Raw genomic sequence first — 15,783 nt, 5'->3', positions numbered from 1 at the left:
TAACTGCAAGACCCCCTAACTGGCAAACAAGTCATAAGCAAAAATCCCCTAACTGCCAACACAGAGACCCCCCTAACTGCCAGCAAAGTGATAAACAAAAATCCCCTAACTGCCAACACAGAGACCCCCTAACTGGCAAACACATGATATACAGAGACTTCCTAACTGCCAGCCATGTAATGCAGAGACCCCATAACTACCAGACACCTGATACAAAGATCCCTTAACTGCCAGCCATGTGATACAAAGAGACCCCCTAACTGCCAGACATGTGATACAAAGAGACCCCCTAACTATCAGCCATGTGATACACATAGACCCCTTTGCTGTCAGCCATGTGATGCACAGAGACCCCTTTGCTGTCAGCCATGTGATACACAGAGACCCCTTTGCTGTCAGCCATGTGATGCACAGAGACCCCTTTGCTGTCAGCCATGTGATGCACAGAGACCCCTTTGCTGTCAGCCATGTGATACACAGAGACCCCTTTGCTGTCAGCCATGTGATACACAGAGACCCCTTTGCTGTCAGCCATGTGATGCACAGAGACCCCTTTGCTGTCTGCCATGTGATACACAGAGACCCCTTTGCTGTCAGCTATGTGATACAGAGACCCCTTTGCTGCCAGCCATGTGATACACGGAGACCCCTTTGCTGTCAGCCATGTGATACACAGAGACCCCTTTGCTGTCAGCCATGTGATGCACAGAGACCCCTTTGCTGTCAGCCATGTGATGCACAGAGACCCCTTTGCTGTGAGCCATGTGATACAAAGAGACCTCTTTGCTGCCAGCCATGTGATACCCCGAGACCCCTTTGCTGCCAGCCATGTGATACAAAGAGACCCCCTAACTGCCAGCCATGTGATACAAAGAGACCTCTTTGCTGTCAGCCATGTGATACACAGAGACCCCCTAACTGCCAGCCATGTGATACACAGACCCCTGCATTCAGCTCTGTACACTTTCTAACAAGGCAAAATAGTGTCATTAGATACTGTCAGTATCATGTATTAGAGCAGCACAGTGGGATCTGGTGACATATATCTGGCAACGCCCATTACAGGGCACTGAGTTGGGTGATGCCTCCTGCCCATTACGTGGATGGCAGAGCAGAGTCATTACTGAGGATGTACAAGCAAATAAAGTGCCGCTAATAAACACTGTCCCACAATGACTTCAGGGGCAAACGCCAGGGGGGCAGGGGGTTCCGAGTGCCACAAAAAGTCTAAAACAGACACTTTTTGTAGTTAAATGGTGTAAAACACACAACACATAAGGCTTACACTGTACATGCCTACGATCCCTGGAGCTGCGGAGGCTCCCGATTTTACAGGTAGTCTCCCGCATCCCCAGAAGAGTCGGCAGATCTCCCGCATCCCGCCAGCTTCCTAGTGACGTGGACAGGATGGCGAGATGTTACGGGGAATGTGGATACTTAGGGAGGGGATTGCTACATTTATTTGGGAGATTAAGAGACATCATCTTACAAGCAGCACAGACACCCGGACTTTTACTTTTAATTAAATTATCACCGCTATGTACAAAGGTGATCTCGCAGGGGCAGCGGTTGTGGTAATCGCTGTCCCTGCGAGTTATAGCCTCGGCATTTAGCAGAAGTATTTCACATTTGTGACTTCTCTAGGGGAAGCTGGCACTGCCCATGTGACTTCTCCAGGGGAAGCTGGCACTGCCCATGTGCACAGCGTCAGCTTCCGGAGCCAAGAGAAAGATAGAAAGATCTCTCTCCTGTCCCTGGAGCCCTCATTGGCTTAAAGCAGTTTCCACCATTCTGAAGATAGCGTAATCTACCAGGGCCAAACTCCGAAAAGCGTTGTTTTTGGAGTTTAGTACATAGGGGTCAGATCGTAGTCCCTATTGACAATAATGGGGACTGCGATCTGCAACGCTGATTAGCACTTTGCCGGAGATTTCTGTAACATCTCCGCCATTGTGCCATTAGTACACAGGAGCGATACATAGAATTAGGCAGCTACTGCAGTTTCTACATCATTTTATGTTAGAAACTGCTTGATACATAGATCCTTATTCTCAGCGTAACCCGTCAGTAAAACCATAGAAAACCTCTCACAGGAAACTTTACAGCTTCTTCAGATCAAACTGCGCTAATGCGTTTTCCCCACTGAGAGCACCTGTCTTTCACGGTCTGCTCTCTCTTCCCCTCTTAGCGTGTCCTCAGGCAGGTCCTCTGCTGGTGGGTACGATGGGGAGGTGGCAAAGAGATTTTAGCACCGTACTAATGAGTAGGAAGGATTTTAGCACATACAGTAATGGAGACAGTGACAGTTTAGTGCCAATTACACAGATAGAGTATCATGGACGGAAGCACTCAATGGCTGGAACCTCACACTCACACCTTGGGAGATGTTACTTTTCTATTAGTGGTCACCTGACTCGTACACCCTGACACAGCGGCGAGGACAGATATAGCAGGGAGGCTGTGGTCACCCGAACAGCGAGCTATGCCCCCACCCCACCACCCACGGACAGCCCAAACTTACTGCTGGGTGTAGAGAAAGTCCAAAAACAAAACTTAGGTCATTTTTACAGGAGATCTAGTAGAACATTCAGATTACTTAGTAATAGAACCCTGTCATGTGTTACACAATCTAAACATACAGAAAAAAAATATCTATATTCGAACTTAGGGCGCGATTCAGACCCGCTCGCTAGATGCGTTCGCACGCAGCCGTCAGCTGCCAAAGTAGGCAAATACCGCGATCGCACGGCAAGGCATTAGCGCGCCCACTATGTCTTGGCGTGCGACCGCAGTGTGTATGTAGACGCCCACCAGCCTGATATAAGACGCCCACTTACCCCTTAGTAACACGTCATCTCCAGGAAGTGTATGCAACAATCGGTAACATCGAGTAACATCGGACCCACACGCAGCACTTGTGGCTGACCGCACCTTACCGCAAGCACTGCGAGTGCTGCTGTGCGTAATTCAGCCATGTGACGTGTACGCTGATGCTGTGTCTTAATTATGTACATCCCTGAAACGGCGTTCAGACGCACACACGCCTGCGTTCGCACCACCACTCCCCCGTTACCATCAGCCACCCCCTGTCACCACCACAAACGGCTCGCCCCCTGTCACTCATACTAGCGAGCCATCTGTGTACAGGGTGCGAACGCTTCCTGATCGCATGGACTACTTCGTGTCTTATACGCATGCACACATTGCAAACATCGGCAGGCTACGTACAAACGCAGCCTAGCGAGCGGGTCTGAATCGGGCCCTTAGTGTCATGGAAAGATAAAGGTGATCACTAAATGGAGGTACTCCTGGGGACATCCTGAACCTTTAGGTCCTGATTCCGTGGCCGTGCCAGGCGACTATCTCCCTCATGCTAATCTCATAACCCGCCCACTGCGTTCACTTCCGCAGCCATCAGTATTTGGACTTGCAGCTATTCCACACTGGGTGGGCGTCTCAATACAAGTCCCGGCGGCTGTGACATTGGCCTATTTTCGCGCAGCAGCTGCGTACGGGATCGGAGCGGAGGCGCCATTCCAGCACATCTCTGTATCAGGCCCAGCTTGTACCCAGATTCTCTCACCTCTGATAGATAACATAAAGAGCCACTAATGCCCCATAAAACGGCGTCGGCGGTACACTTCCTTGTGGTTTACACATGACAAATAAATGCCCCCTGCTATGCCGGGGGGGGGGGGGGGATGGTAACATCACATAATTCAATCTATACCTCAATAAGTGGCTGCTGTTCCGCAATCAGTGCGCTGTGATGGGACCCTTCCTCCTGTAACACAAGCTATGCTGAAAGCTCCTTCGTTAATATCAATTAGAACTGGCTTGACATTTACTTGAGGCTTCCAGGGGTTGACATTAATGGGGTTAAGTAATTTTGTTGTCTAAATTCATTATCATATCACGGGGACAGCGGCGTCTCTTCTATGTCAGAAGTAAGAAATGAGAGGTGACGCACCAGGGCAGGAGGGGGGGAGGCATGTCAGTAATAGCAGAGAGGCGGGAACGACCTCCCCTAACCAAAACTCACAGACGTATCATTATTACCTGTGTTATCCTGGAAGGACGCAGACACACCTACCGCGCCGGCCTATCATCTGCTTTCACAAACACTGTGGTCTAAGTTGTCCTGGAAGCACTTATCAAATTATGGGGTCTACTCTATTTACTAAGCAGTGTTAGGAGACAGAGTGAAAAGTGATAAGGTACCAGCCAATCAGCTCCTAACTGTCATTTTTCAAACACAGCCTGTGAGATGACAGTTAGGAGCTGATTGGCTGGCACCTTATCACTTTTCACTCTGTCTTCTAACACTGCTTAGTACATAGACCCCTATATTATTTATTAACCAGTATACACAGCGCACCTCAGTACCCGTGACTTTATACTAAGCACGTGCACGGCCGCTGGCACCTTTTACCGATGGCGTTAGGCTGCCAGCAACATGGGGAAGAACCTCACAGAAGAGTGGGGCTCTCGCCCTGGCATGGTAAATAATAACTGCAGTCTGCTCCGCTGCGCCAAGTGCCAATACAGATTGTGAGATGACGCACAACTATGACAGATATCTCACACAAAGGGTTAATAATAAAAGGAAATAAGTGTAATGGAGCAGCGAGAGGCACCTACAGTAGTAGAGGTGTTTTCCCCCTCCCTGCCGCTGGGGAACGTACAGCTACAGGCCCGTCCCGGGAGAGACAGAGCCGCACTATGCACAGGCCCCAGCTCTCACTCAGGAGCAGAAAGAGCATGGGGGTCTACATAGCTGGGACCCCCTCCTCATCCACGTACATCCCTATGTGTATCACAAGCCCATATACTGGGTGACCTGCAGAGCTACGTTTGTCAGTAAAGTGTCAGCAATGTGCGGAGACTGTTTGTTCTGCAGTAGTAAAATGTCCATTATTTACTAAGCATCAACCAGAATCTGATTTCTTGTATCATTTTCTCTCTCCAATAATGGAAATGTTTCCCCTGCTGTAGATTTGTCGTGTCCCCCAGCGATGTGGAAACTGTTATAAATAGAGAGTTGTCAGGTTATATATAGTCTTCATTTTTTAAAGTGGTTAAATATTGAGCACACTGTAAGTAACAAACGTGGTTTAAATGAGCAAAATAAGGAGTTTTCACAGTAGAAACTCCGCAATTCCAATTTTTATACATAAGCCCCTAATTGCATTTATGTCTATGTGAAGATTTCATATTCATGTGTCGCTCAAAGGAGAAGTTACATTGTTGGAGAAACCCTTCCCTGATAGATTATAGGTTGTGTTATACAATCCTTCCCTGATTTTCCATGGTAACATGACCAATGGGTGGCGCTGTGCTCTTGCTGTATTACTGTATTGTATTACTGTGTATACATTAGTGCATTACTATATGCAGGGGAATGTGGTATTCTCTGTGTAACAGTGGATGCTCAGGCGTAGAATGGAAAATGTGGTGTTCTCTGTGTAACAGTGGATGCTCAGGCGTAGAATGGACAATGTGGTATTCTCTGTGTAACGGTGGATGCTCAGGCGTAGAATGGACAATGTGGTATTCTCTGTGTAACAGTGGATGCTCAGGCGTAGAATAGACAATGTGTTATTCTCTGTGTAACAGTGGATGCTCAGGCATAGAATGGACAATGTGGTATTCTCTGTGTAACAGTGGATGCTCAGGCGTAGAATGGACAATGTGGTATTCTCTATGTAACAGTGGATGCTCAGGCGTAGAATGGACAATGTGGTGTTCTCTGTGTAACAGTGGATGCTGAGGCGTAGAACGGACAATGTGGTATTCTCTGTGTAACAGTGGATGCTCAGGCGTAGAACGGACAATGTGGTATTCTCTGTGTAACAGTGGATGCTCAGGCGTAGAATGGACAATTTGGTATTCTCTATGTAAGTGGATGCTCAGGCGTAGAATGGACAATGTGGTATTCTCTATGTAACAGTGGATGCTCAGGCGTAGAATGGACAATGTGGTGTTCTCTGTGTAACAGTGGATGCTCAGGCATAGAATGGACAATGTGGTATTCTCTATGTAACAGTGGATGCTCAGGCGTAGAATGGACAATGTGGTGTTCTCTGTGTAACAGTGGATGCTCAGACGTAGAATGGACAATGTGGTATTCTCTGTGTAACAGTGGATACTCAGGCGTAGAATGGACAATGTGGTATTCTCTGTGTAACAGTGGATGCTCAGGCGTAGAATGGACAATGTGGTATTCTCTGTGTAACAGTGGATGCTCAGGCGTAGAATGGACAATGTGGTATTCTCTGTGTAACAGTGGATGCTCAGGCGTAGAATGGACAATGTGGTGTTCTCTGTGTAACGGTGGATGCTCAGGCATAGAGTGGGCAATGTGGTATTCTCTGTGTAACAGTGGATGCTCAGGCGTAGAATGGACAATGTGGTGTTCTCTGTGTAACAGTGGATGCTCAGGCGTAGAATGGACAATGTGGAATTCTCTGTGTAACAGTGGATGCTCAGGCGTAGAATGGACAATGTGGTATTCTCTGTGTAACAGTGGATGCTCAGGCATAGAATGGACAATGTGGTATTCTCTGTGCAACAGTGGATGCTCAGGCGTAGAATGGACAATGTGGTATTCTCTGTGTAACAGTGGATGCTCAGGCGTAGAATGGACAATGTGGTATTCTCTGTGTAACAGTGGATGCTCAGGCATAGAATGGACAATGTGGTATTCTCTGTGTAACAGTGGATGCTCAGGCGTAGAATGGACAATGTGGTATTCTCTGTGTAACAGTGGATGCTCAGACGTAGAACGGACAAAAGAAAAACTTTACATTAACATGTAATTTCCCTTTAAACACATTCTGTACAGAGAGTGTAAAGTCATTTGTCACATGGGATAACATCGCTTTCCAGTATAGAGAGCTCAGTGCCAGCTGGGAGATAATACACTCCAGTTTGAAGTAGTTATTATAAGACGACGTCTAAGTGAACAGGGTAATATGGAGGAAATGCAGTAATACATCACATGGAGACTAGCTCAGACCGGGAAAGTGCCGCCATGGCTTAATCCTGAGCGGTATTTAGTTTAAAAAAATGACACTGCTGATCAGTATATTAATCCCACAAGGAATCTCTCTAAGCTATATTTAATAATGAGGTAATTTGTTGTAACAGAATGTAATGTAAAGACAAAGCTTTGTAAGATGAACGTCACCCTATTTGTACATGATTAGGATATGCTACGTCAGGCGATGGGGGTCATTCACCATGCGGTAAAACACAAATACAGCTGTGGGCAAATGCGACTAGCGGATGAACATTTGCGATATTGCAGGTAACATTAAACCGCGGCCGCCACGTCACTGGGGCTCATTTTTCATTAGAGCTTGTTCCCTAAAATACTGAAAATGGTGTTAGCACATTGTAGGCAGTGGGCTACACATCGCAAAGCTTATCGGGAGAGGGTTCCATATGGTGTATGGTTCCTTATAATACAGCTTGTTCCAGGCTGGTGTATGGTTCCCTATTATACAGATCGTTCCAGGCTGGTGTACGATTCCCTATTATACACCTTGTTCCAGGCTGGTGTACGGTTCCCTATTATACAGCTCGTTCCAGGCTGGTGTACGGTTCCCTATTATACAGCTCATTCCAGGCTGGTGTACGGTTTCCTATAATACAGCTCGTTCCAGGCTTGTGTACGGTTTCCTATAATACAACTCGTTCCAGGCTGGAGTACGGTTCCCTATAATACAAGTCGTTCCAGGCTTGTGTACGGTTTCCTATAATACAGCTCATTCCAGGCTGGTGTACGGTTCCCTATAATACAGCTCATTCCAGGCTGGTGTACGGTTCCCTATAATACAGCTCGTTCCAGGCTGGTGTACGGTTCCCTATAATACAGCTCGTTCCAGGCTGGTGTACGGTTCCCTATAATACAGCTCGTTCCAGGCTTGTGTATGGTTTCCTATAATACAGCTCATTCCAGCCTGGTGTACGGTTCCCTATAATACAGTTCGTTCCAGGCTGGTGTACGGTTCCCTATAATACAGCTCATTCCAGGCTGGTGTACGGTTCCCTATAATACAGCTCGTTCCAGGCAGGTGTATGGTTCCCTATAATACAGCTCGTGCCAGGCTGGTGTACGGTTTCCTATAATACAAATCGTTCCAGGCTGTTGTACGATTTCCTATAATACAGCTCATTCCAGGCTGGAGTACGGTTCCCTATAATACAGCTCGTTCCAGGCTGTTGTACGGTTTCCTATAATACAGCTCGTTCCAGGCTGGTGTACGGTTCCCTATTATACAGCTCGTTCCAGGCTTGTGTACGGTTTCCTATAATACAGCTCGTGCCAGGCTGGTGTACGGTTTCCTATAATACAGCTCGTTCCAGGCTGGTGTACGGTTCCCTATAATACAGCTCGTTCCAGGCTGGTGTATGGGGTTTCCTATAATACAGCTCGTTCCAGGCTGGTGTACGATTCCCTATTTTACAGCTCGTTCCAGGCTGGTGTACGGTTCCCTATAATACAGCTCGTTCCAGGCAGGTGTATGGTTCCCTATAATACAGCTCGTTCCAGGCTGGTGTACGGTTTCCTATAATACAGCTCGTTCCAGGCTTGTGTACGATTCCCTATTATACACCTCGTTCCAGGCTGATGTACGGTTCCCTATAATACAGCTCGTTCCATCCAGGCTGGTGTACGGTTCCCTATAAGACAGCTCGGTCCAGGCTGGTGTACGGTTCCCTATTATACACCTTGTTCCAGGCTGGTGTACGGTTTCCTATAATACAGCTCGTTCCAGGCTGGTGTACGACTCCCTATTATACAGCTCGTTCCAGGCTTGTATACGGTTCCCTATAATACAGCTAGTTCCAGGCTGGTGTACGGTTCCCTATAATACAGCTCATTCCAGACTGGTGTACGGTTTACATAAATAATGAGATCGCGGGAAATCCGGACAATCTTCATCGCAAGTCACTTCTACACTTCCGGTCTGTATCATATTAGCAAAATTGCGCTTAGACCCAAGCAGCCTAGGAATAGCAGGTTGTTCAGCATCCATTGGTGCATTGTGGGAAATATTCAGCTCATGCAGAGAGTGTTTGGTGAGAAAATAAACCGCATCATTGTAGGGACGTTTATATGTATTTTACAAAAAAAAAAAAAATGTTAGGAAGGATTGAAATGCTCATTACAGGGCTCTTGCGAAAATGTAAGGACATAAATATGGTGTGAATTAATAAGACATTTTCTTAGACCAATTTAATTTACGCTCTATTGACAGTTTTGCTGTTAGATCAGATTATTCCTATAGGGGAGTGGAAAGGGCTCGTCTGTTGTACAAGATGAAACTACAGCACAATGTGTGCGAGACAGTCGGCGACTACAAAGACAAAAAATATCCTCAGATTACTAATTATAGGAGATGAGCAAAGTGGTTTTTAAAACTATTCCCGATACTGAAAAAATATTACCAGGAGAGCCACATGCCACCCCGTGTCTCTCCAGCCACATGCCACCCCATGTCTCTCCATTCTCATGCCACCCTTTGTCTTTCCTGTCTTATGCCCCATCCCCATCTTTGCAGCCTCACCCAGTCTCTCTCTACCCACATGCCACCCATGTCTCTCCAGCTACAAGCCCCCCCCACCCTGTCTCTCCACCCAAATGCCATCATATGACTCTCCTGCCTGATGCCTCCTTGTGTCTCTGTAGCTCCATTCCCCCTACATACCTCTGTCTCTCCAGCCTCATACCCCACCTGTGTCTCACCAGCCATGTGTAGCTCAACTACCTTATACCTTCCCTGTGCCTCTCCAACCTCATGCGCCATCCTTTACCTCTCCTGTCTAATGCCCCCTCTGTCTCCAGGCTAAAGCATCCACCCGTGTCTCTTCTGCCTCCTGTGTCTCTTTCATTTCTGTCACCCCTGTAACTATAATAAGCCCGGAAAGCATAGGTCGGACAGCTTTCTCTGTATACAATTACAGCCATCTGAGACCGTGGAGCGAATACCTAATCTCTGTTCCAACACGCAAATTATATTTCCAGCAACTAAGTGTATAAACTATCCAGTCATTATGTAAGGGCCTTGTCTCGGGCTCCAGCCAAGTCCTCTCACTGCTGACCACACATACGTAGCGGGAGAGGGGACCTGCAGCACCGAGTGGCCACAGCGATTCCCCTTACGCTACTTCACTTCTGGCAAATAGAAATATAATATGACAGGGTGAGAGAAAATGAGGTCAGCTAGTGTTTAATTAGCAAGTTGTTACTCTCAATTCAATTCCAGAGTGTCACTTACTATTACTTTCACAGAAGGAGGAGCGCAGTGACATAGGATGAAGGATTCCTGGTAATCGCCAGCGAGGACGAGAGGACAGGAGAGACGTCATACACCAGTAATATACACCTGTAATATCGAGTATGATATTATTATACACAATAAGAGACACCTGTAATATATAGTATTAAATCACACAGGTCTGTGAAACTTAAGGTATTGAAAGCTTTTTTAAATAATACTTTTATATTCTTAATTATACTCCTGTGTACATCAAGAAATAGTATATTAAACAAGATTACCACATCACATTTACCTATAAGGGGGTTACATACATTTTTAAGAAAAAAACAAGAAGTTTAATTGTTTTTGACATATTTATTGTGAAATACGAAGAAGTGTAGATGATATCAATGTGTTTTTGTCTTAATTACATAATAAAATAACAATAAAATCAAACAATAATAGAAACTAAAACCATAATTATTGAAAAATCGTTAATATCTTGTTTTTTTTGTCTTCAAACTTCGTTTTGTCGCTTTTCGCTTATAAGCTTTTTCTGTGTTTGTCTCTGTGTATCATCCAGCAGTAGCCAGCCATCATGCTGACGTCCCAATGACCCTGGTATCTTCTTTCTACATCTTTAACGTCTTGGTGGAACCGTTCACCCTGTTCTTCACTGTAGTCTCCGAGATTATTCGGGAAATGCTCAATATGGGAATTAAAAAAATATACCTTTAAACTCACAGCCAAGGTTTCTGGAACTATTAAGCATTTCCCTGACAAATTCTTTGTAGTTTGGATCCTTGACATTGCCTAAAATTTTTTAAAATCACTTGTTTGAGCGAAGTCCATGCCAAAAGTTCCACAATATTCATTACGCACCCGAAATTTCATCTTTTATTAACTTCTTAATTTCAGAGCCTGTAAAAATGCTTTCCTTCAGTTTAGCATCGGATAGGTTAGGGAATTTGGTGCAAAGATATTTGAAAGTTTCTCCAACTTTAGGCAGTGCTTTTACAAATTGAGTTGATGACTTTTTTTCCAACTTGTAAACTATTTCGAGCTGGCCAATTGTTTTTTTGCCAAAGTAATTATTTAGCTCTGATATCCCATTCACAGCGAAAACATGGGAATTTAGTGTAACCTTGCTGCTGGCCAAGTACCGTGCATAACATTTTGAGACCAGTTGTATCTTGCATATCCAATCAGTTCCAAAACATTTTTAAAATTTTCATATGTTTCTTTAAGATAGACTGGATGTGCTAAAGGTATTGATGTGTATGTGTTTCCATTGTGAAATAAAACCGCTTTTAAACTTCTTTTTGAAGAATCTGTGAATAACCTCCATTCTTCCGGGTTGTATTCAATAGCAAACTTTTGCATTAAGCGATATTGTCCTCTTTCATAAAAAAAATTGTAAATTCCTCTTCTCTTCGTCGATACCAAAAATATGTAGTGTCGGACTCTAATCAATTGTTTTCCTTTAAACGAGATCCAAGCAGCTCGGCTACATCTTTGGGGAGTCTAAGATCCCCCGCCAAATCATTTAGTAGATTCTGTTTCAGTGGTCGCGGTGTATTACCCGAACATTCTGCATGAAATATTTCACCACTACTCGGAATATCATCAGATGAAGTTTGTGACAATATATTGTCAATATCTGTAGGTGGATTAGGTGCTGGTAATTCAGGTCCATGTGGTATCGGTTTCGTAACTGATTTGACAACAGGGAAGGTGATTTTGTGCTTGGTTTTAGAATTATGTCCTTTAACATCATAGTAACACCTAAAGATAAAGCTTCTTCTTACCAGCAATCCATTCCCATAGTATTTCAACACAAGCCGAACATACCTTGTCCGGAGCCCACTGTTTATCTTGATGTAATATCTTTATTCCAAAATAAGCGAAATATGATGTAATATCTTTATTCCAAAATAAGCGAAATATGCCTTTTTTTATTAAATCACCTGTTTCTTCTTTGATTTCTATAGTATATTGTCTACAAATATAAGAAAAGACATCTGCACTATATTTACTAGGGATGTGCAGGCTCAAATTCATTCTGATTTTTCCCACCTAAAATCGGGTCTCAGAAAGAGGCAAAACATCATCTTTCATGGACTTTTGTCCAGGAATGATGATGTTTGTCCATGAAAGATGATGTTTTGCCTGTTTTTGGGACCCGATTTTTGGCGGGAAAAATCTGAATTTGGCGGGAAAATCCAAACTAATCCGAGCCTGCACATCCCTAATTTTTACATTGTCTCGACGCCATCTTCAGCTATTCGAAAGGCACAGATGAAAACTTGAGCATTAAACTTGAGCGTTTGTTACAAAATGCTCCAGCGCTCTCACCTGAGATCAGCGGCAGAACCGTGCAGGCAGTGTGGTGGCCGCCACTCCCTTCAGCTCTCTCCTTCTCCGGGGTCCTGAGCCTAATACTCACAGTCACAGTCACAAGCTCCGCCCTCAGACTACACGAGGAGCTGCTGCTGCATGAAGCCTGGTACTGTCATTTGTTCTATGACGGCTACTGTATGAGTGGTGTGTTCTGTATACTGTGTCTGTAGTGTGTATGTGTATATGTACTGTGTGTGTGTAGTGTGTGTGTATGTGTATACTGTACTGTATGAATGGTGTGTTCTGTATACTGTGTGTGCAGTGTGTATGTGTATAATGTACTGTATGAGTGGTGTGTTCTGTATATGTACTGTGTGTGTGTACTGTGTGTGTATGTGTATACTGTACTGTATGAGTGGTGTGTACTGTATATGTACTGTGTGTGTGTACTGTGTGTGTGTACTGTGTGTGTGTAGTGTGTGTGTGTGTGTATACTGTACTGTATGAATGGTGTGTTCTGTATATGTACTGTGTGTGTGTAGTGTGTGTGTGTGTGTATACTGTACTGTATGAATGGTGTGTTCTGTATATGTACTGTGTGTGTGTACTGTGTGTGTACTGTATATGTACTGTGTGTGTACTGTATATGTACTGTGTGTGTATGTGTATACTGTACTGTATGAATGGTGTGTTCTGTATATGTACTGTGTGTGTGTACTGTGTGTGTACTGTATATGTACTGTGTGTGTGTACTGTGTGTGTACTGTATATGTACTGTGTGTGTACTGTATATGTACTGTGTGTGTACTGTATATGTACTGTGTGTGTACTGTATATGTACTGTGTGTGTATGTGTATACTGTACTGTATGAGTGGTGTGTACTGTATATGTACTGTGTGTGTGTACTGTGTGTGTATGTGTATACTGTACTGTATGAGTGGTGTGTACTGTATATGTACTGTGTGTGTGTACTGTGTGTGTGTGTATACTGTACTGTATGAGTGGTGTGTACTGTATACTGTGTGTGTAGTGTGTATGTGTATACTGTACTGTATATGTACTGTGTATACTGTACTGTATGAGTGGTGTGTACTGTATATGTACTGTGTGTATGTGTATACTGTACTGTATATGTACTGTGTGTGTGTAGTGTGTACTATGTGTGTGTATGTGTATACTGTACTGTATGAGTGGTGTGTTCTGTATACTGTGTGTGTAGTGTGTATGTGTATACTGTACTGTATATGTACTGTGTGTATGTGTATACTGTACTGTATGAGTGGTGTGTACTGTATATGTACTGTGTGTGTGTGTAGTGTGTGTGTATGTGTATACTGTACTGTATGAATGGTGTGTTCTGTATACTGTGTCTGTAGTGTGTATGTGTATAATGTACTGTATGAGTGGTGTGTACTGTATATGTACTGTGTGTGTGTACTGTGTGTGTATGTGTATACTGTACTGTATGAGTGGTGTGTACTGTATATGTACTGTGTGTGTGTACTGTGTGTGTGTACTGTGTGTGTGTGTGTATACTGTACTGTATGAATGGTGTGTTCTGTATATGTACTGTGTGTGTGTACTGTGTGTGTACTGTATATGTACTGTGTGTGTACTGTATATGTACTGTGTGTGTATGTGTATACTGTACTGTATGAATGGTGTGTTCTGTATATGTACTGTGTGTGTGTACTGTGTGTGTACTGTATATGTACTGTGTGTGTGTACTGTGTGTGTACTGTATATGTACTGTGTGTGTACTGTATATGTACTGTGTGTGTACTGTATATGTACTGTGTGTGTACTGTATATGTACTGTGTGTGTATGTGTATACTGTACTGTATGAGTGGTGTGTACTGTATATGTACTGTGTGTGTGTACTGTGTGTGTATGTGTATACTGTACTGTATGAGTGGTGTGTTCTGTATATGTACTGTGTGTGTGTACTGTGTGTGTATGTGTATACTGTACTGTATGAGTGGTGTGTACTGTATATGTACTGTGTGTGTGTACTGTGTGTGTGTACTGTGTGTGTGTAGTGTGTGTGTGTGTGTATACTGTACTGTATGAATGGTGTGTTCTGTATATGTACTGTGTGTGTGTAGTGTGTGTGTGTGTGTATACTGTACTGTATGAATGGTGTGTTCTGTATATGTACTGTGTGTGTGTACTGTGTGTGTACTGTATATGTACTGTGTGTGTACTGTATATGTACTGTGTGTGTATGTGTATACTGTACTGTATGAATGGTGTGTTCTGTATATGTACTGTGTGTGTGTACTGTGTGTGTACTGTATATGTACTGTGTGTGTGTACTGTGTGTGTACTGTATATGTACTGTGTGTGTACTGTATATGTACTGTGTGTGTACTGTATATGTACTGTGTGTGTACTGTATATGTACTGTGTGTGTATGTGTATACTGTACTGTATGAGTGGTGTGTACTGTATATGTACTGTGTGTGTGTACTGTGTGTGTATGTGTATACTGTACTGTATGAGTGGTGTGTACTGTATATGTACTGTGTGTGTGTACTGTGTGTGTGTGTATACTGTACTGTATGAGTGGTGTGTACTGTATACTGTGTGTGTAGTGTGTATGTGTATACTGTACTGTATATGTACTGTGTGTGTATGTGTATACTGTACTGTATGAGTGGTGTGTACTGTATATGTACTGTGTGTATGTGTATACTGTACTGTATATGTACTGTGTGTGTGTAGTGTGTACTATGTGTGTGTATGTGTATACTGTACTGTATGAGTGGTGTGTTCTGTATACTGTGTGTGTAGTGTGTATGTGTATACTGTACTGTATATGTACTGTGTGTATGTGTATACTGTACTGTATGAGTGGTGTGTACTGTATATGTACTGTGTGTGTGTGTAGTGTGTGTGTATGTGTATACTGTACTGTATGAATGGTGTGTTCTGTATACTGTGTCTGTAGTGTGTATGTGTATAATGTACTGTATGAGTGGTGTGTACTGTATATGTACTGTGTGTGTGTACTGTGTGTGTATGTGTATACTGTACTGTATGAGTGGTGTGTACTGTATATGTACTGTGTGTGTACTGTGTGTGTGTACTGTGTGTGTGTGTGTATACTGTACTGTATGAATGGTGTGTTCTGTATATGTACTGTGTGTGTGTACTGTGTGTGTACTGTATAT

This window comes from Taudactylus pleione, unplaced genomic scaffold (assembly GCF_031769625.1).
Source record: "Taudactylus pleione unplaced genomic scaffold, aTauple2 ptg001296l, whole genome shotgun sequence".
Taxonomy (NCBI): domain Eukaryota; kingdom Metazoa; phylum Chordata; class Amphibia; order Anura; family Myobatrachidae; genus Taudactylus; species Taudactylus pleione.
The sequence above is the reverse complement of the archived record's forward strand: the minus strand, read 5'-3'. Positions refer to the sequence as shown.